The sequence below is a fragment of the Hyla sarda genome, chromosome 6 (genome assembly GCF_029499605.1).
Source record: "Hyla sarda isolate aHylSar1 chromosome 6, aHylSar1.hap1, whole genome shotgun sequence".
Classification (NCBI taxonomy): domain Eukaryota; kingdom Metazoa; phylum Chordata; class Amphibia; order Anura; family Hylidae; genus Hyla; species Hyla sarda.
Genome location: NC_079194.1, coordinates 138884349 through 138909409, shown reverse-complemented (window position 1 = coordinate 138909409; position 25061 = coordinate 138884349). Strand labels below are relative to the sequence as shown.

Here is a 25061-nt window from a genome sequence, read left to right as displayed (position 1 = left end):
AAAAGCCCACCACACTATAAGTGGTGTCAGCTGGTGAGCTGAAAAATAAATTCCCACAGCAGAGTGATGGATCAGACCATAATGAACACATACCCCTATGCAGCACGCCAGACCCCAACGCCCTTTTGCCGTGAAGGCTTCCTCAGGGAGTGATCTAACTACTAGTTCTGGGTGTTTGTATATATATCTTTGGCCAATCAAACAAAAAGAAACAGAACAATAAGACAGGTGACTGAGATTACCTTAACGCGCGCACATAGTGGATCCAACTGCGCACGCGCAATTACGTGACGCGTCCGCCTACGTCATCGCGCTCAAGTGCGAGTGTGCGCAGATGGAATCACAATAAAGTTATAAGATTTTGAATCGTGGACCATGCGTGCGTGCAAGTGTGACCGGCGTAATGCATAACATTATGGAGCGCCGAACGCGCATGCGCAGATGCGCGATCGGTGCAGAATGTATACAAAGTGCATTTAAAACTGCTGGTATATTGCCTCAGGAACTGTCAAGAGCAAGAGAGCTCCTGACATTGCCATTGGGTTTTTCTCCTCCTCTGGACAGTGCCTGACATGGACAGAGTTGTCAGCAGAGAGCACTATGGTCAGACAGAAAAGAAATTCAAAAAGAAAAGAACTTCCTCTGTAGTATACAGCAGCTGATAAGTACTGGAAGGATTAAGATTTGTAAATAGAAGTAATTTACAAATCTGTTTAACTTTCTGGCACTAGTTGATTTTTTTTACCGGAGTATCCTTTTAACTTTTTAGTTTGCTACACTGAAACTTTTACCCTTCGGAGTAGTAAAGCATTTTATAGACAGATTAATTCTGTGATGAGACACTAACCTACAATGAGCCATTTAATGCAGTTCTAATACCACAAAGGGCCTTCGAGACACCTCAGACATAAAGGGTGAAATTACATGTTTTCTTCACCATCTTACGGCTTCCCTCCAGATCATAGAGGCATCAATGGCTCCAACACAATAAAACATGCAATATTGTTCTGTGGTTCCACTTAGCTAATAGGGGACTTTAACTGAAAGGTTTAGTCTTAGGTTAAATAGAAGTAACGTACGCCTTGTAGCAGTTAGCAGCAGAGATCACCCAAAGGTTGTTGATCAGGGATCCACCACAGAAGTGGTAGCTGGAGTTCAGAGACACCAAGTAGGGGATGAAGTTCTTGGTGCAGGCAGGGCCAGCCTTAGGTGTTCAGGCACCCTGTGCGAGCTAACCTTGTGGCGCCCCCACTTATTACCCCACATACATACCTTTTAGTGAAAAGGCGCAAAAAAGTGCAAAGCCACTGAAAAGTCTCGAAAACTACACTAGCCCAGACTTAGCTTTTTGGTGTATGTGAAGAGAAACATTTCTGAAAATGTGACCTGCACAAAATTTATCAAATGCTCTTTGACTATTTAATAAATTTGGTGCTCCTACACATTAGCAGCACACACAAAAAAGGTGTACAAAAATGCTTCATTTACACCTACAATGATAAATGCCGGCCTATACCTCTGAAATGCAAAACACTCTGTGCCCCTCATATATAGTAATGATCTCCGGGCGCCGGCGCAATGGCGTTCCTGCGGCGCTCACTCACACTGCAAGAACGGAGCAGCCGCAGTGTGTGAGAAAGGTGACTGGTGTGAGAAAGGGGAGGGAGTGGTGGAGCGGGACAGCTGACAGCTCCTGCTCCACCATGCTATAGTACAGGATGAGGGGCAACAATCTCCGGGGGGCAATTGCCCCATTGCGCCCCCCCTGGATCCGCCACTGCTCCGGCCGGCCTGTTACACTGCGAGCTGCACGGCCGCACAGCTCGCACACCCCAAAGGCCAGCCCTGGGTGCAGGTGTAACCTCCTACAATCTTATCATCATCCTCAAAAGCAAGTGAGAAGGAAATAATGGACCACGTTATAATATACTGTTACTATTGGTTTCTCATGAATATTACATATAGAGAAATTAAATGGATGATCAAGAAAAAGAACAGAACCTCAAACCTAGTAGAACAGAAAGATGTTAGAGGAACTGGAATGAAGGACCCACAAGACTCACCAACTGCTCCGAGGAGTACACATATCAGAAGAAACGTCATGGTGGATCCAAGATGAGTATGGAATGTGAACGACTGATATTTATACCCAAAAAACTTATCAGGAAATCACTCCCTACCCCCTCATATCACAAGGGAAAGTTAATCAATATCCATATAACCTAAAATATACATGGTAAAATATGGATGAAGGTCACTTTGTTCTGTATGTTATTTTGACCTACTTTTTTGTTGCCTTGAGGGATAACTTTTCATCAGTATACAATGTGTTTAGCGTCATTTGGATGTGTTTCTGTAGTGTTTACATTTAGTTGTTTTGGTGCATGATCATGGTGTGCTTTGCATGGGAGTGATCACATATGTCTCAAAATCCTCTTAGACCTAAACTGTGTTTTTTTTTCTCTTTTTAATGGAGCATTTGTTGAATTTGTTTATTGAGAGCATTTTTATTTTTTTCCAATAAGAGATATGATTGAATCTTCCATGATTTGTTTCGGATTCAATTTGGCGGATCTTACAGATTAGATTAGTCAGATTCCTTTCAGATTCAGATCCCAATTTGAATTCAGAAGTACCCCGATTGAAATATAATTGCCCACTCTAATTATTACGGCAGTGGTCCTCACTCCTGTACAGTACACTGTGCAGGTAGAGGTGAGGCTATGAAAGGACTATACTATAATACTATGAAAGGACAGACAAAAGTAATCACCGGCTGCTGTTTTAAAATAAATTACAGAATTTTTAGGCTCATTGTATCGCATTTTTCTGCCCTCATAAGTGCATACCACATATGTACATCTAAGTAGTGTACTATTTTCTACCTGTTAATCTGTCAAGGGCCTACATACTGTGAAAGGGCAGACAAAAGTAATCACTGGCTGGTGTTTAAAAAAAAAAAAAAAAGGCCTAGATTCTGTGAACTACGCAACAATTTAACCCCACCGGGGTTAACAAATACTTCTCTATCCTATGTATCCAATAAAATATAACTTTTAATGTAAATTAATTTATAAATGGTGAGAAACATACAATTTAAAAACCCAGCCCTAGACGCGTATGCAGAAATTTTTGGATGATGGTGGATGGTGGCATATTTAAAGGCGTTCTAGGGTTGCTATTTAAAAATTATTGCTGTCACACCCTATTTTTAAATAGCAACCCTAGAATGCCTTTTAATATGCAGGCTATGAAATATTAACATATGTATATGTTTTTAAGAAAGCGCGTACTTATACATTGGTGATCCGCACCCGCGGTGCACAGTGGGATAGCGTGACGTGTCCTTAGAGTCCACACATGAGTATGAGTCAAATGAACACTATCATAATAGAACCATACAGACAAAGGGAATCCAGCTCTCAGGATGTGGAAGAGGATAAGACGTAGATTTTAATATCTCATGTTAAAATGATCCAAAATCGACCGCAAACCAAAAAAAAGGGGAAGAAGGGGGGGACAAGCCCCTAAAACCAACACGCCAACGCGTTTCGAGCTTCAAAAGAGCCCTTACTAAAAAAGAATGGTAGAGACAAGGTTTATATATGCTGGTGGAAAGAGCAAATGAATGATCGCACCTGGTTGCGACCGCAAGACCTCGGGCTGGAGTTTCCAGCGTGTGACGACATATCCGGAAGATTCCTGATTGCACACGGGAAACTAATTAATGTAGGTGCACAGTATGGTGAAAATATGGCACCTGTAGTAACAACACGACTAAAACCATACACACCAGTTCTTATCGTAAACCCACGTCTGGAAATGCCATCCTCCATGCTCAAAGTTGCCATCCGTCACATACAGTAAAAAATCTGCCAAATGGAGAATTCATAAGGGCCAAACGGGCATCTTCCACAACACAATCGTAAAATAAAACCACACATGAAATCAATAAACGACTTACAGAACATGGATATTCACCATCCATTCTACACCGAGCCAAGGCCATCACAGATGGCAAAAGCAGAGAACAATATCTCTATAGCACTTAAAAAAAAGTCAAATGTTCCGAACATACATCTAATTCATCATCAAGCAAAATAACTTTTTCCACAGCTTATTCAGTAGACTTTGATAATGTTCGAAATATTATTCTAAAGCACTTACCTTTGCTACATCAAGACTCCACCACAGCGAGCATATTACATCAGGGCATCAGATTTGTGGCCAAGCGGGCAAAATCTCTAAGAGATAAATTATCACCTAGCGAGTATCGAGGAACAGAAACCAATACCACGTGGGTATCCACAACAGGATTCTTTAAATGAGGTCAATCACGATGCTCCATGGGTAAATTTGCCACCAGCACACACACATTTGCATCTACAGTCACGAAGCGTAGCTTTCAAATAAAAGGATTCATGAACTGTAATTCTCATCACCTGGTATACTTGGCAACGTGCAATCTTTGTGCACTACAGTATGTAGGGTGCACTACCAGAAAACTTAAAGTAAGAGTGGCAGAGCATATGAGGGGTATGACATCTTCCCCGCTAGACTTTGTAAACAGAAGCTCATCTGGCCTCACTAAACATGTCAAAGACATACATTCGGGTGATTAATCCTGTATTTCTATAATAGGGATAGAGAAGGTCCACCAACCCCAGGCGATTGGACCAGACTGGTGTTTGCACGGGAGGCATACTGGATTTTATCCCTGGACTCCCGTGCACCTAACGGTCTGAACTATCGCAATGATTTAATGTACATATATTAACCATCTATGTCACTTTATTTTAGCATGTCACTATTTTGTACATTTTTGATACACGAGTACCTCTATCCTATACATCTATTCTTAATACCATTGACATCGCATATGATCATATATATACTCTCTGGTTATGTTATCTAGATTTTTTTTTTTTGTGACTGCAGTCTTAAACTATATTCTATTCTATTCATGTTGTCAGTGGCTATTGTAGCAAGTATGAGCAAACCCATATGTATGGACACTATGTTGTGTCTCATGGACATACCATCTGTGTCCTTTAGTGCGGTACTCGCTATGTTTCATTTGTATTTTAAGTTTCTTTGTTTCCATCTTTTTATTTTGTCCAGGCACATGCTTGCCCTGTGTTGCCGCAGTATTTGTAGCCGCATTTTACATCTATTTTTCTAGTGGCTCCTGCAGTAATCATAATAACTTTTTTGTTTTCATTTATCTATTTACTATTTCTATGTATTGTGTTAGTCCTGGTATACTTGTGAACACATAATGTCTATTTTTTTACACATTGTTGGTGGCCTAATATGGTCTGTGGTGCGCTATTGAAACTGTCCTTCACATATGTATGTATCTTGTGTTATACATACAGTATTTTCTTTCTCTTTTATGTGGGGCCAGTTTATAACGCCGCGGTTGCCACAGTTTACCACAGGTTCCACACTCATATCATATTATGCATCCACTTTAAAATTAACTATTCATGTTATTTTAGCATATCATTACTCTATGCATTTTTGATACACGAGTACTTTTATCCACTCATTTATTCATTCGTTTCTAATATTATGTTTTTCACATATATGATCAGATGTTGTTTGGTCATGTTACTTAGAGCTACCTCAGTGATTGCAGCCATGACCTTTATTCTCTCCATGCTGGCAGTGGCTACTGCAGCAATTTCAATGTTAATTTACATATTTATTTGCATGGACACCATGTCTTGATATGTTTATTTTTCATGGACATACCATTGATTTCCTTCTGTGTGGTATTGGCTATGTTTGATTTGTATATAGACTTTTCTCTGTTTCTATTTTTTAACTATAGGCATATGTATGGTTTACATTGCTAGGGGTTACTACAGTGACCGCAGTCACATTTCAAATCCTAATCTAAATTGTCAGTGGCTACTGCAGTAATTATAATATCATCATTGCTTTCATTTATCCATTTATTATCATTTCTATACATCGCTATAGCTCTGACATACTTGTGAATATTCAGTGTCTGCTTTTTCCTGGGTCAATACTCTGTTGGCGGTATGCTACGGTCTGTGGTGCGCTATTGGAGCTGCCCCACACATATGCACGCATTTTTTCTTCCATGAGGGGCTAGTTCATAGCGCCTTGGACCCAGATTGCTATAGGTTACCACAGGTGCCATATTTTCACCATACTGTGCACCTACGTTAATTAGTTTCCAGTGTGCAATCAGGAATCTTCCGGATATGTCGTCACACGCTGGAAACTCCAGCCCGAGGTCTTGCGGTCGCAACCAGGTGCGATCATTCATTTGCTTTTTCCACCAGCATATATAAACCTTGTCTCTACCATTCTTTTTTAGCCATGATTAAGGGCTCTTTTGAAGCTCGAAACGCGTTGGCGTGTTGGTTTTAGGGGCTTGTCCTCCCCCCCCCCCTTTTTCCCCTTTTTTCTTGGTTTGTGATCGATTTTGGATCATTTGAACATGAGATATTAAAAGCTACGTCTTATCCTCATCCACATCCTGAGAGCTGGATTCCCTTTTTCTGTATGGTTCTCATCTACGGGAAGCAGCCTGGATTCATCCCTGCTCCAGGTGCTTCTACCTAGCCCAAGTCAATGCTACATACTCAATGCTAACATTTCTTTTCCTTTGTTGATGTATACTATCACAATAGAGACTGATGCTAATATAACACCTCTAGTAGGAGTGGTGTAATTATAAACACCTTCAACATTAGTACTCAGAGACTCTATTGAGGCCACCATCATCCAAAAATTTCTGCATACGCGTCTAGGGCTGGGTTTTTAAATTGTATGTTTCTCACCATTTATAAATTAATTTACATTAAAAGTTACGTTTTATTGGACACATAGGATAGAGAGGTATTTGTTAACCCCGGTGGGGTTAAATTGTTGCGTAGTTTAGACACCTCCCTATGTGTCCTGAGGCCACATTATTAGTAGGTAGATTCTGTGAAAGGACAGCCAAAAGTGCACACCTGCTGCTGTTCTAGACAAAAATACTGTTTTAAGCATAGTGAAGCGTATTGTACTCCCCTCATATACACACTGGCCCTCATTTACTATTGTAAACGCGACTTGTTTTGTCGGTTTTTTTTGGCGCATCTTTGTCTGCGCCATGTCGCAGACATCGTGCACCAGTCTGCGACACGATGCAACATTTTTTCCCAACGGACCCGATGTGGATTCTCCCAAACCCGAAAAAGGGGCGTAACCCGACATTTCTGAGCTTTCCCACGTATTTATAAAGGTTTCCAACCCGAATTTGTTGAATTGTTGTGGATTTTTTCCCGACAACTCAGAGGAGTTGGAAACCAAAACCAACAAAACCCAGTGCGTCAAACAGGATGCAACATAATAATAAATACCAGGGGAAAAAAGCAATCAGGTAAGAAAGCAACATAGACTTACAACTCGATTTTCTAAGTAAATGAGGGCCACTAAGTATGTCAGGCAGAGAAGTGTCAGGACGTGCACAGAGGAGTGGCAGAGGCCTAAATCCTTCAGGCAGAGGTCGCAGCAGACTAGGGGCAAGTGGCAGCAGGAGTCGCAGTGACAGGCCTGAGCTCCCGTTATCAGCTAGCGGTCGAGTCTCGGCCAGCAACTCATCTGCCGTCGTCGATTGGTTAACACGGTTATCCACTTCATCCCAAGTGACATCTGATACCCCCAGTCAACAGTCGGTGGGTTCCTCAGACACAACCCTCAATTTGTATGGCCCGGGAGCAGTCCCTGTCCTCCCATTGCCTCTGTCCTATGCTGTTCCCTCTCCTACAGAAGTATCTTATGCTGTGGGTTCAGCTCCGCTATTCACTGAGGACAATCTAATAGAGGACAGTCAGCAGCTACTGCCCAGCCAAGAAGTGGAGGAGACATCCGCCGCTTCCTCCGCTAGGCGGGCAAGTAGTGATGAGGAGAGGGACGTGTTAGGCGGTGTTGCCAGGGTTCAGGGTCCTGAAGCAGACACTGTTGAGGAACCTGAGGAGGACATCAGTGACATGCAGATACTTGTTGATGATGATGAAGCCGATCGCAATTGGGAGCTGGGTGAAGAAGGGGCTTCAACATCATCAGGAGAAGAGAGTTGCAGGTTGCCCGTGAGGTAGCAGCTGAGCCAGCAAGGCGGTAGCATGGTTTGCAGTCAGCATGGTGGCAGAAGTTGAAATTCTGGAGCCAAACGTGTCCGGGGAAGACCACCTGCTTCGCGGCGGCCTACCTTCCCCGGAGTTCCTGGAGACGGCGGCAGTAGCAGTTGATTAGTGCGGACTGTTGGTGGGAAAATCAGCTACTCGGCAGTGTGGCAGTTTTTCATCAAGCATCTGGAGGAGGTTCACATAGCCACATGCAAGATATGTCGACAGAAGGTGAAGCGTGGCCAGGGTCTCAATGTTGGCATGTTGGCACCACGGCCCTGTGTCAACATATGCTTCGCCACCATGAAGCGGCCTGGGAGAACCGTGGCTCCGATGTACTAGTCCAGCCTGTTGCATCACCCAGTGGCATGCAGCTCCCTCTTTCAGTCAGCCAAGGCTCCACCACTTCAGCCGAAGGGAGCTGTGTGTCATACCCTCCTTCTGTCGCTCCAGATGTTCCTGCTTCTCCCACTTTTAGTCAGCCATTCCGTCAACAATCCATCCGCGAAGCCATGTCCAAGAGACAACAGTATGCGCCCACTCATCCATCGGTGCAGAAGCTGAATGTGCTCCTGTCTAAGTTGCTGGTGCTGCAGTCCCTCCCTTTTCAAGTGATGGGCTCTGCACCTTTCAGAGAACTGATGGCTTGTGCCGAGCCGAGGTGGAGAATGACAAGCCGTAATTTCTTTGCTTAGAAGGCAGTACCAGCCCTGCACAATTTTGTGGAAGAGAAGGTGGGCCAGTCCTTGAGCTTGTCAGTGTGTACCAAAGTGCACGGCAGTGCCGATGTCTGGAGCTGTAACTTCGGTCAAGGACAATACATGTCCTTTACGGCTCACTGGGTGAATGTGGTTCCTGCACAGCCACAACCTAACCCCAACTTGGACAGGTCACACCGCTTCCTCCTTTACGCTCTCAGCCCGTTGGTCTTGTGACAGTGTGCGACTCCGCCTCCTCATCCTCCAAAGTGTCCTCAGCCTCCATTGCCCGGACAAGTCTCAGTGGCCCTTTATCATACCATGTGTGCAGGGCAGAGCAGTGTCACACTGTTCTTCACATGGTTTGCCTTGCCTACAGGGGAGGAACTGATAAAAGTCATTCGTAAAGAAATCGGAGCATGGCTTACTCCACGAAAACCATGGGAAATGGGAACCATGGTGACCGACAACGGGAAGAACATCTTGGCCACGCTGCAACCAGGAAGGGTGAGCCATGCGCCCCGGAATGGCAAACCTGTTAAATCTGGTTGTCAAGCAGTTCCTGAAGTGTTCCCCCCATTTGCAAGACATCCTAAAAATGGGAAGGAAACTTTGCATGCACTTCAGCCCCTTGTACACTGCAAAGCACACCCTCCTTCAGCTGCAGCACCAGAATGGTATCCCCCAACATAGTCTCAATTGTGACATTGCCACACGTTGGAATTCCACCCTCCATATGTTGGACCGCTTTACGAACAGAGAAAAGCCATCACCGATTTCTTGATGATCCAAGCGGATACGGGTACTCCCCTGTGTAACTTCAATGTTAACCAGTGGCAGCTCATACGTGACACCTGCCATTTGCTCAGACCCTTTGAGAAAGGCAAGTTATATATAAGTCGCCAGTTTTACGGGATGAACAACGTCATTCCACTGCTTCATTTCCTACAAAACAATGGAGACGATGGCTGGTCAGGACAATGGAGATGTTGCGCCTACATCTCACGGCCACATGAGCCCTGTGGGGGCTTAACTGGAGGAGGATGAGGGGCACAGTGGAGCACAGTTTAGGTTACATGAGATGGGCGGTGTTTCTAGTCATCTGACAGGAGAGGAGGAGCATGATCAACTAGAGGAGCTAGAGGGTTTTGAGGAAGGTGAGACAGAGGGCCCAGACACACCATGGCAGTATGCAGTGGAGTAGGAGGCAGGGAGTCCCTCCAAGTCACTTGCACAAATGACACGATGCATGCTCAGATGCTTGCGTAGTGACCGCCGAATTGTCAAAATTCGGCAGCGGGATGACTTCTGGGTCTCAACCTTATTGAACCCTCGCTACCGGCACAAAATGGGGGCCTTTTTTTACACCCACTGAGAGGGAGGATAAACTGACCTACTACAGAGAGACCCTACGTAGTCAGTTGGCCGATGCCATCCTCCATCCACTTGCAGGTCTGACTCGTGCGGCCCTCTGCGCTACCTTCCACTGCCCTGGCTGCTGGGGAGGGGAGGGGTGCCAGGAGTAGTACCAGCTCCATCAGCAGCAGCCTAAGTCTACAGTCACTGATGAGTACCTTTCTTCACCCGCATAGTGAAACAACTCATCAGCAGCAGGTAGACATGGAGCAGGACTTGAACCAGCAGGTGATGGCATACCTTGACATGGCCATGCCAACAAACCTTGAAGGACCGCTGGACTTCTGGGCAGCCAAACTTGATTTATGGCCGCAACTAGCAGAATTTGCCCTTTAAAAGCTGTCCTGCCCGGCCAGTAATGTGCCATCAGAGCAGGTGTTTAGTGCGGCGGGGGCCATAGTCACCCCAAGGAGAACTTGTCTGTCCACGAAAAATGTGGAGAGATTGACCTTTGTGAAGATGAACCAGACATGGATCAGCCAGGATTTCCACCCACCAATGCTATATGCATCAGAGTAGATTGACCATGGTGCTACACCAACACTTCACAAATATGGATAGTGCCAAACAGATTTAAGGCTCTGCTCCCCAGTTACAAACATTCCAGCCACCTTCATCACCGGGTACTGGTATTGCCACCCACCGCACCACTCTGTCACCGGGTCACTTTCAGGACTCCTGATGCTGCTGCCACCTCCAGGCTGTTTCATTCAGCCACTATTTTGTCTCCTTATGCTTCTGCCAACCCCAGGCTGTGCCATTCAGCCACTATATGGTCTCCGCATGCTGCGAACACCTCCATGCTGTGTCATTCAGCCACTATATGGTCTCCTCATGCTTCAGCCTCATCCAAGCTGTCATTCAGCCACTATACAGTTACATAGTTAGTACGGTCGAAAAAAGACATATGTCCATCAAGTTCAACCAGGGAATTGAAGGGTAGGGGTGTGGCGTGATATTGGGGAAGGGATGGGATTTTAGATTTCTTCATAAGCATTAATGTTATTTTATATGGTCTCCTCATGCTGCCAACACCTCCACCCTGTGTCTTTCAGACACTATATGGTCTCCTCATGCTTCAGCCTCATCCAAGCTGTCATTCAGCCACTATATGGTCTCCTCATGCTCCCAACACCTCCACCCTGTGTCTTTCAGACACTATATGGTCTCCTCAGGCTTCAGCCTAATCCATGCTTTGTCATCCAGCCACTATCATCCATGCCATATCATCATATCATCCATATCATCACTATACGGTCTCCTCATGCTGCCAACACCTCCATGCTGTGTCGTTCAGCCTCTATATGGTCTCCTCATGCTGCCAAAACCTCCACGCTGTGTCATTCAACCACTATATGGTCTCCTCATGCCTCAGCCTTATCCAAGCTGTCATTCAGCCACTATATGGTCTCCTCATGCTGCCAACACCTCCACGCTGTGTCATTCAGCCACTATATGGTCTCCTCAGGCTTCCGCCTCATCCAAGCAGCGTCAGCCAGCCACTATATCAGGGGTCCTCAAACTTTTTAAACAGGGGGCCAGTTCACGGTCCCTCAGACCGTTGGAGGGCTGGACTATAGTTAAAAAAAAAAAAAAAAACTATGAACAAATTCCTATGCACACTTATATATCTTATTAGTGGACTGTACGCAGCATAGTTCTCCCCCACATTAGGTTGGCAGCATAGATCCCCCACATTAGGTTGGCAGTATAGTTCCCCCCCACATTAGGTTGGCAGTATAGTTCCCCCCCCATTAGTTTGTAGTTCCCCCACATTAGGTTGGAAGTATAGTTCCCCCACATTAGGCTGCCAGTATAGTTCCCCCCCACATTAGGTTGGCAGTATAAGACCCCCCCCCCACATTAGGTTGGCAGTATAAGTCCCCCCCACATTAGGATGGCAGTAGTTTCCCCCACATTAGGTTGGCAGTATAGTTCCCCCCACATTAGGTTGGCAGTACAGTTCCCCCCACATTAGGTTGGCAGTATAGTTTCCCCACATTAGGTTGGCAGTATAGTTCCCCCCACATTAGGTTGGCAGTATAGTTCCCCCAGATTAGGTTGGCAGTATAGTTAACCCACATTAGGTTGTGGTTCCCCCATGTAACGGCTACCCAGGTAGAGAGAGGGTATCAGCCGTTGATGACGTCCTTTTCCCTGCAAGCTGCTGTGTCAAAGTAAAGCTGGTATACTCCTATTCATGATATCCAGAGGGAGAGTCAGGTTTAGCTGTAAAAAGAGTAATATTCCCAAATAATCCCCTTTCAAGAAAGAGACGAGACTATGTTTGAAGGGTCAAGAAGAACTGTTTATTGTGGAACAAGTGTCTTCTTTTATAGGAAGGACATCACAGGGGGAAGGGTCAGTAAAGACAATACAGGTGGAAGGTAGTCTGGGAGATAATCCAATAAAGGCAATACAGGTGACAGGTAGTCTGGGAGATAATCCAATAAAGGCAATACAGGTGACAGGTAGTCTGGGAGATAATCCAATAAAGGCAATACAGGTGACAGATAGTCTGGGAGATAATCCAACAAAGGTAATTAGCTCTCCCTAATCAGTGCCTTGAGTGCAAAAGGTGTATTGTGCACAGAAAGTGTATGAAAACAGTAAATAAAAGTATTTTAACTCTGAGCTTTATGTCACTAGACAACATAAACTGAGGGGTACAAATAGTGATGTCCTCAAGTCCATCCAAGTAGGCAGGGTGACTCTAGGATCTGTCACAAGTATGACTACCGAGCGGCCGGTTGTTCGGTAGTTCCAGCCCGAAGTTCTGGGCACATGGAGGTTTCAGCGGTGTTCGCCTGTTTGCGTATCCGTTTTTAGTTCCACGCGTTGACGGGCAAACACCGCTGTTCGTGCGCAAGATGGCCGCGAACACGTGCAAAGTCCCGAAATGGCGGCCACCTATTCAGAGCACAAAGGATTCATGTGGAATCATACAACCGGCTGCATTCTCTGGTAATGGCATTTCTCATACAATATCCATGCGAATAACTCCAGCTATTTTAACAGTCCAGGCATGTAGTATAGTCTTGTTACACCCCACATTAGGTTGGCAGTGTAGTTCCCCCCCACATTAGGTTGTAGTTCCCCCACATTAGGTTGTAGTTCCCCCACATTAGGTTGGCAATATAGCTCCCCCACATTTAGTTTGCAGTATAGTTCCCCCACATTAGGTCCAATATAGTCCCCCACATTACGTTGGCTGTATGTTCCCCCACATTAGGTGCAGTATAGTCCCCCACATTAGGTGCAATATAGTCCCCCACATTAGGCTGGCAGTATGTTCCCCCACATTAGATGCAATATAGTCCCCCACATTAGGCTGGCAGTATGTTCCCCCACATTAGGTGCAATATAGTCCGCCACATTAGGCTGGCAGTATGTTCCTCCAAATTAGGTGCAATATAGCCCCCCACATTACGTTGGCAGTATGTCCCCCCACATTAGGCTGGCAGTATGTTCCCCCACATTAGGCTGGCAGCATAGTCCCCCACATTAGGCTGGCAGTATAGCCCCCCACATTAGGCTGGCAGTATGTTCCTCCAAATTAGGTGCAATATAGCCCCCCACATTACGTTGGCAGTATGTCCCCCCACATTAGGCTGGCAGTATGTTCCCCCACATTAGGCTGGCAGTATAGTCCCCCACATTAGGCTGGCAGTATAGTCCCCCACATTAGGTGCAATATAGTCCCCCACATTAGGCTGGCAGTATGTTCCCCCACATTAGGTGCAATATAGTCCCCCACATTACGTTGGCAGTATGTTCCCCCACATTAGGTGCAATATAGTCCCCCACATTACGTTGGCAGTATAGTCCCCCCACATTAGGCTGGCAGTATGTTCCCCCACAGGCATACAGCCTTCATACAATTCATTCTATTCTGTATAGTAGGCGGAGCAAGGAGATAGCAAAACAACAAAACATGATATTGCAAGCGGTACACATTAGACATAAAGCTTATTCTTGTGGTGAGAATTCACATAGATGGTTTATGGCTTCTCTGTGATATCCAATAGATGACCTTTGGGAATACTGATGGTTCCTAAAATGCAAACAGAGGTGACCCTGTGGGGGGTGTGTAGCCTGTCCAAATGTGGAAAATACAAATTAATTTTGGAACTCAAATACAGACAAGAGATATGTGATTACACACCCTATCACTTGTACTACCACAGGAGTAATTTATTACGCCACCTGTCCTTGTAACATTATTTATGTTGGACTTACCTGCAGGGAATTTCGTCAAAGAATACAGGAACACGTTCTAGGAATCAAAGCAGCCAGAGAGGAAACAGACTTACAAAAGTTAAAGACTATACCTTGTCATTTTCGTCAGTACCACGACTGCAACAGTACTCTTCTCAAGGTGAGAGGTATAGACAGAGTGGTACCTGGGCCAAGGGGAGGGAATTGGAGAAAACTTTGGGCACAGAGGGAAACGATGTGGATCTATAAGGTGAGAACCACCACTCCCTATGGCCTTAATGAACATAATAGCTTTGCCCTGTTCCTGTGAATATTTGCTCATTGGCATCGCTATCTCCGTATCATTTCCTCCATTAATATGAGATATTGTTATCTGATCCTGTTTTTAGTTTTTGTCGTTTTAATGATTTTAATTCTCATTCTTTTTCTTTCTTTTTTATTTGCATATTCCGTAGGGTTTTGAAGATTGGTCCTTGGTTCAATAGAGTTTGGACGCATGAAGAATCCATTGCCTATCATCAGTAATTGAGCACTAGTCACTTTATTTAGTAGGGCCATCAGTAACTGTGTATTATATGAATATGGCTGTACATAATGAATTTTAATAAAATTATGTCGATATTATTCTGATATATTATCTACTATAGTTGCTATTTGAGGTGGTGCCAATTGGTAGAACAGCCTAGTATACTCTTAGCAAAAAGTCAATGGAAATGGAAAACCAGCTCACCACCATATGAGTTCTTGAAAAGAGAAGGATTTCAAATGTAGGTAGGAAGCACGGACAACATCCAACCGCACGTTTGGAGTGAAGACTTGGGATGAAGAAAGAGGGCAGGGTCCAGCTCCCAGGAAAACGGATAAAATGCAAAATTTTAATTCAAGCCATTAAAATTGAGTGAACAAAAATAGAGGGGGGAGATAAAATCATAGCAGAAACGCCGACGCGTTTCGGACCATATAGTCCTTAAGCTGTACTATGTTGTGCTTAAGCTGTACTATGCGGAGGTTCGGGACTTGATCCTGACGGCTACAAGGAATGCCCCCAGAAGTCCGGATTTATTCGGACCTGGCCCCTTCCACGCTGGAGAGGAGGCGCTCCATGCGCTCAGTTACCCTGGCTTTGCAACGTGAGCAGATCAAATATAGATGGGGATTCCCGTTTTCCCTTTCCTTTCAAGTTGGGTCCCGCAACTACACGGTCCGTTCCCTGGCCGCAGCGCAGGAGGCTCTTCTTAAAGAGCGCATCGCTTGGTCCGATGCACCCCCACTACCGCAACGCCAGGGACGCCCTGCTCGGACCTGGACTGTGGTCCCTTCCACTTCTCGCCCAGCCGACACCCAAGCCCGGGCCGAAGAGCGGATTACCTGACTTCCATATGGCCTTGTTCCCTGGATGGACTGGTGGACTAAGTTCCTGTTCATCTCTGCTCAGTCCTTGTCCATCCGTGTTATGCAGGAGTAGGTGATGGCTGGACTGCATGTTCTCTCAACTCCCAAGATGGAAGTATGTCACTCCACTCTGGAGTGGGTTGTGACTCTCCATGTTCTTTTCTTTGTTTTTTTGTTTTGTATTGTCTGTTCTGTCAGTTTAATGTGTGGTTTGTGGTATGCCACCATTGCATTCAGGCTCTTGTGAGCCCTCAGGGAAGCCTTCATTGCTTGGTATTAGTCCGGGGCTGGCTCTTAGTATATCTATTGCTATGTGGGGGGGTTGCTTAGCTTTATGTGTTTTCGGGGGTAATGTGTCGTATTTTATCTCATAATGTGAGGGGACTCAATTCCCCCTCTAAGCGCCGGAAGGCATTTAAAGATTATGTGCGTCATAAACTAGACGTTATCTGTATACAGGAAACTCACTTTACTCCCTCTTCTTTCCCCTCCCACCTTCATCCTGCTTACTCTAGGTTTTATCTTTCCTCTTTTCATACTAAGTTCCGTGGGGTTGCTATCTGCTTTCATAACTCTTTTCCCTTTGAAGTGTCATCCATACAGACCGACCCAGAGGGTCGTACTTTGATTATACTAGGTATGTTATACGGTAAAACTGTATGTTTGGTGAATTCCTACGCACCTAATGTTGACCCTATTTCCTTTTTCTTATCCTTATGCTCCAACCTGTCCTCCCTCTCTTATGATGTGCTTTTGTGGGCGGGTGACTTTAATTTTGTATTAAATGGCAAGCTGGATAGGTCCTCTAATGCTCCCTTCAGACGCTCTGGTGCCCAGCACCGTACCCTGTTAGACCAGTTTCGTTCGTTGTCCCTGGCGGACACTTGGAGAGAGCATAACGGCTCAGCCCGTGGGTACTCTTATTACTCCCCCTCTCACCAGCAATATTCCCGCATAGATTGGAACCTTACTAATACTACTACTCTACCCTACCTGTTATATTCTAGACACATATTGTCCTCATGGTCTGATCATGATGTGGTGTTGACTGTACTGGACCTTGTGGGTCGCCCTACCACTCCGTCTAGCTGGAGATTGAATGAGGCTCTTCTGTCTAACCCAGCGGTGAAGCAACAGGTCTCAGACTCTCTGAAGTCGTATTTTGATATGAATTCGACTCCTGATAGTGACCCCATCTGGGTGTGGGCGGCTCACAAAGCACACATACGTGGTACCTTTATTGCTATAGCCTCTGGTATCAAGAGGGACCGAGATAAATATGTCACAGTCCTAGAGCATAGACTATCTAAACTGTCCCTTGCCCACCAGTTACACCCCTCTTTATATCTTTATAAGGCTCTCCGTGACACTAAGCTGAAGTTGGATGCGATTTTGTCTCACCGGGTGGAGCGGGCTATCCGTTGGACGGGAGCTCTTTATTATAGATTCGCTAATAAACCGGACCGGTTGCTGGCCCGCCAGCTGAGACGAAGACGTATGCTCAACTATGTTCACAGACTACAAATTCACCCAGGTTCGTACTCCTCACACCCTCAACACATCTACAAGGCTTTCTATGATTTTTACTCCCGTCTGTATTCTGAACCTCACCCTCCGCCTGACTTCTCCTCTTGTTTGTCTTCTTTTCTTGCCTCTGCAAATCTTCCTTCTCTCACTTCTGATGATAAAGAGGCTCTGGCAGGCCCTATAACTGAGGTGGAGGTCACTGATATTATTTCCCGCCTTAAATTGGGGAAGGTTCCTGGTCCGGATGGACTGTCAGCCCATTATTACAAAAAATTCGCCCCCATCTTACTACCCCATTTGATGTCCTTGTATAACAAGATGTTTTCTGCTTCTACCCTTTCCTCTGAGTACCTGGATGCACATATTGCCATCATCCCCAAACCCCAAAAGGACCCCCAATTAGTTTCTAATTATAGACCGATTTCCCTGATAAACATTGATACCAAAATCTTAACATCTATCCTGGCCCATAGACTTAATTCCATCCTCCCCCGTCTTATCCATCCCGATCAGGTCGGATTCATCCCGGGCCGTCAAGCTCCTGATAACATCCGTAAAGTCTTGAACATTCATCATTGGAGCTCCTCGAAATCCATACCCCTACTGGCATTGGCCCTCGACATCGAGAAGGCCTTTGATAGCGTCACCTGGCCCTATCTATTTGGTGTGCTCTGTCACATGGGATTTCCAGGCCCCTTTGTACACATTCTCAGCTTGCTATACTCCAATCCCTCTGCTTTCCTCAAACTGCCCGCTATCTCTCCCTCCCCGGTCAGGATCCGCCGTGGCACCCGTCAGGGGTGCCCCCTGTCGCCGTCTCTTTTTGCGCTGGCGATGGAGCCCCTGGCGGCCACGATCCGCATTTCCCCTGATGTGACGGGAGCGAGGATAGGCTCCGATCACTATAAACTTAGTTTATTTGCAGATGATTTACTTCTCACCATCACCAACCCACTTGTCTCCCTCCCTAATTTGTTTAGTATCCTTTCCCGATTCTCAGCCCTTTCGGGATTACGAATAAATAACTCCAAATCAGAGACCCTCTTCCTCCATGTCCCACATCGCACTCAAAAATTGATCAATCTGAACTTTGGCTTCCCAGACTCTCTCTCTAAACTTTCCTACCTGGGTACTGTCCTTACTCCATCTATCTCTACGTTGTATCAGGCTAACTATCCTCCGCTTTTTCAATCTATTCGTTCTGACCTTCGATCCTGGGACCTGCCTTTCCTGTCGTGGCTGGGACGGGTTCACACCGTTAAAATGGTTGTGCTCCCCCGTCTTCTCTATCTGTTTCGCTCTCTCCCTATCCCTGTCCCGCCTGCTGATCTACGAGCCCTACAAAGAGATGTGTTTCGTTTTATATGGCGTGGTAGAGCCCCCCGTATTCCGAGGAAAATTATGTATTTCCATAAAAGATTGGGGTGTCTGTCAGTACCGAACTTTGCTAGATACTACCATGCAGCCAGGCTAGCTCAGCTTATGCTGTTCCACGCCCCCTCTGGAGCTCCTCTATGGGTCCGCTTGGAATCCTCCCTCATCTCTCCGTATTCTCCTTCTGCTCTTCTTTGGTCTATTCCTCCTGTCTCCCATCTTCTGCTTTGTTGACTCTGTACTCTCTGTCGCTTTGGCGAAGGGTCCGGTTTAAGTTTTCATTACAATCTGGTGCTTCTCCCCTCACTCCTCTCTTTCATAACCCCTTTTTCCTCCCCGGTCTCCATACAACGGCATTTGCGTGGTGGACATCTAATAATTTCAGATGTCTTCATGATTTTTTGTCCCGTAACAAATTGACGATGATGGAGGCATTCCTAACACAACACTCACCCCCGAGTTCTGAGCTCCTCCGTCTTCGTCAAATTTTTTCCTTTTTGTCCACATTGTCCCCACCCTATAACACTGTCTCCTCATCCTTCTTTGAATCTACCGCTTTACACTCACCACTCCGCTCTGGCCTGCTCTCCCTGGTCTATGCACACCTCAACTCTCCTCCTAAAGGTTGTAAACTCCTCTTTATGCAACAATGGGAATCCGATCTCCATGTTACACTTACTCCAGATAAATGGCAGGAATGTTGTGAGCTTCTTAGTAAAGGTAGTTGGCAGGTATCTCTTACTGAAACATCCCTGAAAATTCTTCACAGGGCCTATTATGTCCCCTCTAGGCTCCACGCCATTTATCCAACGGTCTCCCCATTATGTTTCAGGGGCTGTCCCCTGGTGGGGAACATGTATCATATCTGGTGGGGTTGCCCTATTGTTAGACGATTTTGGAATTCTATAGTCACACTATTGAGAGAAGTTTGTTCCTCTAGATGCCCTCTGCAACCTGCCTTTTGTCTACTGGGGGCCCATCCTACTAAAATGCCTAACAGGGTTTTCCGTCTGGCGCAGTTTATTCTTCTAGCTGCACGTATACACATTGCAGCTAGCTGGAAATTACCGTCCTTGTCCATACCAAGGGTAGTGGATCGGGTCAATGTTATTATGTTGGCGGAGAAACTCAATGCTATTAAAGAGGATGCAGTAGATAGATTTGAGTCTGTATGGTCCCCGTGGATCTCTTCCTCTTATTCCCCGGACGTCAGATATCCATTCTCACTGTATTAGCTTCCCTGGCTCATCCCTTGCTGTTCTACTATGTACCGCATACCAGTGTTTAGTTGTTTAAGTTTTCTCATTACTATTGCTATGTTGATACCTGGGCTGCGTCCCGGGAAATGTACAGCCTTGTTCAACTATCTTTAACCATAATAAACTTGGTTTTGTTTGTTGCTAAAAAATGTAACTTACCCACAGGGGCCTTGAACCCCTGTTGGGGTGTGTATGTCTATGCCCAGCTGTGACACTACCTCTGCTTTATAGGTGGGCTGGCTCTTTGTCAGCCTGAGACGTCTATCCTGTATTATGAAATCTGATGTTAGACACATATGCAGTGCGCTTTTTGTTTAAAGTTTTTTTGCTGGCAGTATTTCTCTCCTCCCCCCTTATTGGATTATCCATATTTCAATATGCTATGGGACACTATTTTAAAACATTGTGTTCTCTGTGATTGTTTTTGCCAGTTAAACTGCTTTGATCTTTGGACCGCACCGCGCATGCCCGAGTCTTTTCCCAAACATCGCGGGATGACGGTGGACGCACCACGTCATCGTGCATGCGCGGTGCGAGCCAAGATGGCGCCAGGTACCGGGACCATGCCACCTAAACAGGTGAATGATATATGAACTATATTATGTGAAAATTCCCTATTGGTTGATATGATGTATATATACCCTCATTTACTAAGATTTGGTCAAACTCCCTGAGGAAGCCAAACGGCAAAACGACGTTGGGGTGCAGGTGTTGTGCAGGTAGGTACACTGTCTATGTCTCCCAGTCTGTGCTTTGTGAGTGGGGAAGCCTTATGTTTATTCTCTTCATTGTGCCCAGGACATGCGGGTTCTGATTGTTATCCCGCAGTCTGATCTGGACATATATTTGCTGCTCCCCTTTCCTCCTAAACACTCGCTGGAGGGCATTTTCTTAGTGACCTCCATATTCACTTATTTACATCCATGTAATCATTGCATGACTTTAATGTACAACCTATTGTTTGTTATACTAGTGGCCCTAATCTTTAGTTAGGACTAGTCATGTTTTATTGCATTTGTGATAATTAATGATATATTACCTTCCTCACTAAATCCAGTGTTATCTGGCTAAACTGTCCCTTTTTTAATTGTTTTTAACTAATTGATGTTTCAATAAAGTTTATGATTAATGCAAGAAATATGTGTTCAAGTGTGTATATAGGATCTCTTGTTAGTTACTAACACACCTGACTGAGTACATATAGTTATTATTTTGCCCTCTTTCTTTGGATATACAGAGGCGACACAAGCAGACAGACAAACCTTTTAGCAAAATACAAAGAGCAAAAAGGTAAAGTGCATAGGTACAGCACACATAGCACACATAGCATTGCATAGTAAAATAGACATATATATATAAGAGATAGAAAAGCCAGAATGGAATGGGTAAAATAATAAATATAAATGTAAACCGTACCTTATGGCTAAATGATGAGATGTGGTCAAATCATCATATATCTCAAAACAATTGAATTAGGTACATATGTCTTTATTGTCATAAATGGCCTCCATCAACTAAAAAATGAGTAGATATTAATACCATTAAATAGTACACAATACCAGCTACATTATCACAATAAAAATCTCAATTTCAGATAATATACCTCCATATGTGCCAAATATAGATTCAGTGTGTAACCTCAAAACTCCACTCAGGTCTGCCCAGATGTCAGAAATTGCAGTCAGCTCAGATATTTAAATCTATATAACTACTGGGTCTAGGAAAAGTACCAACAAATATGGTGACCAAATCAGAAAAATCATTATATTCTGTGACTAAAATCACACAAGATCAATATATTTGCCTTCTCATCAACGTTTAAGCACTAATCCATGTACGATAAGTTATTAATACAATCTTGTATCCCTATGGCCTTGTGTGTATACCACCTCTCAACCTTAGATACAGCTTAGAACGGAACCCGATAACCACAAAAACAATAGGGAGGTAGATTTAACTTCTAAACAATCACCCTGGGCCAACATGATTATTAGAGGGTCAGCAAGAGGCGAAATAGATACCGTATATACTCGAGTATAAGCAGAGTTTTTCAGCACGATTTTTCGTGCTGAAAACACCCCCCTCGGCTTATACTCGAGTGAACTCTCCACCCGCAGTGGTCTTCAACCTGCGGACCTCCAGAGGTTTCAAAACTACAACTCCCAGCAAGCCCGGGCAGCCATCGGCTGTCCGGGCTTGCTGGGAGTTGTAGTTTTGAAACCTCCGGAGGTCCGCAGGTTGAAGACCACTGCGGCCTTCGACATCATCCAGCCCCCTCTCACCCCCTTTAGTTCTGTACAGTACTCGCCTCCGCTCGGCGCTGGTCCGGTGCTGCAGGACTGTCCGGAGAGGAGGTGGTCCGGTGGGATAGTGGTTCCGGGCTGCTATCTTCACCGGGGAGGCCTCTTCTAAGCGCTTCGGGCCAGGCCCCAGAATAGTCACGTTGCCTTGACAACGACGCAGAGGTACGTTCATTGCCAACGTACTTCTGCGTCATTGTCAAGGCAACGCCTCTATTCTGGGCCCGAAGCGCGGAGAAGAGGCGCCCCCGGTGAAGATAGCAGCCCGGAACCACTATCCCACCGGACGACCTCCTCACCGGACAGTCCTACAGCACCGGACCAGCGCCGAGCGGAGGTGAGTACTGTACAGAACTAAAGGGGGTGAGAGGGGGCTGGATGATGTCGAAGGCCGCAGTGGTCTTCAACCTGCGGACCTCCGGAGGTTTCAAAACTACAACTCCTAGCAAGCCCGGACAGCCGATGGCTGCCCGGGCTTGCTGGGAGTTGTAGTTTTGAAACCTCTGGAGGTCCGCAGGTTGAAGACCACTGAGGGCGGATGATGACAAGAGGATGATGAAGGGGGGGTGTGGGATGATGACAAGAGGATGATGAAGGGGGGGTGTGGGATGATGAAGGGGGGTGGGGATGATGACAAGGGGATGATGAAGGGGGGGGTGTGGGATGATTACAAGGGGATGATGAAGGGGGGTGGGGATGATGACAAGGGGATGATGAAGGGGGGGTGTGGGATGATGACAAGGGGATGATGAAGGGGGGTGGGGATGATGACAAGGGGATGATGACAAGGGGATGATGAAGGGGGTGTGTGGGATGATTACAAGGGGATGATGAAGGGGGGGGGGGTGTGGGATGATGAAGGGGGGTGGGGATGATGACAAGGGGATGATGAAGGGGGGGTGTGGGATGATTACAAGGGGATGATGAAGGGGGGTGGGGATGATGACAAGGGGATGATGAAGGGGGGGTGTGGGATGATGACAAGGGGATGATGAAGGGGTGTGTGGGATGATTACAAGGGGATGATGAAGGGGGTGGGGATGATGACAAGGGGATGATGAAGGGGGGATGTGTGGGATGATGACAAGGGGATGATGACAGGTGATGATGATGAGGGTCTGGATGATGACAGGCGGTGATGATGATGAGGATGTTAATGACGGGTCTGGATGATGACAGGGGGGGATGATGTATTTCCCACCCTAGGCTTATACTCGAGTCAATAACTTTTCCTGGGATTTTGGGTTGAAATTAGGGGTCTCGGCTTATACTCGGGTCGGCTTATACTCGAGTATATACGGTAACAACCATCAACTTCCTAACCTCTCATAAATCTCGGACAGTGATACGTCCAGCGATACTATAATTCAATTCCGTTCTACCATTAAAGGAGATACCCAATAGTGAAAAATCTGAAAATAAGTACCTGCCACAGGTTAGACCTTGACTCCATGATGCCACCGCACTTTTCATTATATGTCTGCCCCATCCAGTTTGTATGCTATGCCACTGTGAATACAGCAGCACTTCCTGGTTATGGAGCCTGAGCTCCCATCATCCTTTTCACTCTGAAAAAAATTACTTCCTCTCAAGTCTGTAACATAATGTCCACCCCCAAAGCCTGCCCATACCACGCCCTACTGTGCTAAATCTCTGCCGCCCTTATTGCTCACAAATCACAGCACTCACATATTGAACCAATCACAGCACTCACATATTGAACCAATCACAGCACTCCTGCTTGAGCCTGAATGAGGACGTACACAGCTCCTCCCCTCCCCCGCTCTGTTTACACAGGACCTAATTTATCATGGGGAGGTTTCAAGTTTGCACGGGGAAAGCACTGAGGCACTGAGAGGGGGCGGGATGATTTCTATTTGTGAGGAGACATATTACACTGCAGGGGCTGGTGGTGTATAGACTACAGGGAATAAATATCATACTGGGGATGATTTCTATGTGTGAGGGGGGACTCCTGAATGACATGCTGGGGGTTGTAATCCCTGTTATGTGTGTGTATGCCAGTGTTTCCCAACCAGGGAATGCTGGGAGTAGTAGTTTTGAAACATCTGGAGGCACCATGGTTGGGAAACACTGGTGTAACATGATGTGTATGCTGAATAGGCTAGAACAGTGCTTCCCAACCAGTGTGCCTCCAGCTGTTGCAAATCTACAACTCCCAACATGCCCAAAGTCAGTCAGGGCATGCTGGGAGTTGTAGTTTTGCAACAGCTGGAGGCACACTGGTTTGGAAACACTAGCATAAACACACATAACAGGGACTACAACTCCCAGCATGTCATTCAGGAGTCCCCCTCTCACACATATAAATCATCCCCAGTATGAGATTTATTCCCCTGCAGTCTGTACATTCCCAGCCCGTTATTATGTCTCCTTCACACACGTCCTCCTTCTCCTCCCCCCATGCAAACTTGAAACCTCCCCATGATAAGTTAGGTCCTATGTAGACAGAGCTGGTGGGGGGGGGAGGAGCTGTGTACGTCCTCATTCTCCCCCTCACACTTCTCCTGGCTTACAGCACGGCACCCACGTGACCAGGCTCAAGCAGGACTGCTGTGATTGGTTCAATGTGTGAGTGCTGTGATTGGTTCAATGTGTGAGTGCTGTGATTGGTGAACACTCACATATTGAGAACTATGAGGAAAGGAATGAGGAGCTGACCACAGGCTGTAGAAGAAGTGTAGGTCGAGATGCTGGATTATGCAGCGC

General features: G+C 45.8%; 1 pseudogene; it reads right to left on the bottom strand.

Moving 5' to 3' along the window:
- The window catches only part of LOC130276196 (trypsin-like), a 36073-nt pseudogene extending 12050 nt beyond the window's left edge, over positions 1 to 24023 (bottom strand).
- Positions 24024 to 25061: the final 1038 nt, after the last annotated feature.